We start from the raw sequence: 1,453 nt of genomic DNA on the forward strand, positions 1-1,453 counted from the left end.
TATACGTTCGGTCTTTTGAGGATGAATATTAAATACAAGAGTAAATGCACTGCACACCTGAAGGCACCTTCATCTAAACTTCTAATCAAGTTTCACTTCATATAATATTGTTCTGTCAGTTCAATCACAGCAAACAACAAACTTCACTTCAGTGTTGCCCCATCGGGGTTTTTCCTCCTTCATGCTGCAGCTGCGGGGAATTTGGCAAGTCTCCACAGTGCGCCCCCCCCCCCCCCCACACCCCACCCCGCTCCCTTAGCTCCTCCACCTCCCAACACCCGCTTCCTTCCCCTTCTAACACCCCCTCCCCTTCCCCAGAGAGGGGGGGCTGGTCATACCTGGGGAAGCATGAATGGAGCCCTCAGGTGAAGCTCTGTTGAAACAAATCTAAAGCTGCCTGATGACACCAAGCGTGAAACTCTTCACAGGTCATTGAGGCTGCTGACAGCTGCTGCTACGAAGCTGCACCTCCTGCTGCTGCCACTCCTCCACTTCCTCCTCCTCCTCCTGCTCCTTCTTCACGTCCTGCTGCTGCTGCTGCTGCTGCTGCTCCTTCTCCACCTTCTCCTGCTCCGCTTGCTGCACCTCCTCCTGGAGGACGATAGATTAGATGTCAGCCAGAGATATGCTCAGTGGAAAAAAAGAAAAGGGTGAAGAAGAAAACGAGTGTCTTACATTTGTGTGTGTGCGTGCGCCTGCGTGTGTGTGTGTGTGTGAGGTGCATTAATCATAGTCGTTGGGAGGCAGTGAGTGAGCAAAGAAAACAGTGTTGAGTCTTTGTGCAGCGTTGCTTCCCAGCATGGAAAGCGATTAGCGATGTTATCTCCGAGCCGCTCGGCTCTCGGTGAAGGAGGCAACAGTCGCCGCAGGTCATGTATCCTTTTTTTTTTATATGAAAAAAATACTTTTCATTTATATTTGCTGTTCTTGGAGGCTCCTTTGTGCTTGTGGAAAAGTGCTTGACTGGTATAAATCTGCCTCCTTAATGCTGTGCTAATCCGCCGCGCTAGCTGGAAGGGCCTTTAGGTGTCATGACTCACACAGTGTTTGGAAGAGGAAGTGGCGGAAGACGATGAGGAGTAGGTGGAGGTGGAGGAGAGGTGAAGACGGGCCGCTTCTCCTCCTCAACATCTCACAGCAGAAGTGATCAGGCCGCGTGGTCAGGTTTTAGCAGCGGCGGCTGGAAGTGAGCTAGCTGGCTAGCACCAAGGAGGCAGTGAAGCTGGACTGGAAGTCACTTCGCTGAATGAAACATTCATTTATGTTCAAGCCGCAGAAGAATAGAAAGAAAAAGTGAGTCTGCCGCTGCGGTTGTTGTGGATGGTTGCCAGCCGCTCTCCTTCAGTTTCGTCTCTTTTCAGCCGTCTGTGCAAGTGATCACACAGAGCCAACAAAGCGGAACGCGGTCCAGCCTGTGGTTCTCCTGCAGGTCATTAGAAGTGGTTCAGGATGA

The sequence above is a fragment of the Nelusetta ayraudi genome, unplaced genomic scaffold (genome assembly GCF_046127955.1).
Source record: "Nelusetta ayraudi isolate G7.1 ecotype Tasmania unplaced genomic scaffold, CSIRO-AGI_Nayr_v1 ptg000130l, whole genome shotgun sequence".
In the NCBI taxonomy this organism is placed as follows: Eukaryota; Metazoa; Chordata; class Actinopteri; order Tetraodontiformes; family Monacanthidae; genus Nelusetta; species Nelusetta ayraudi.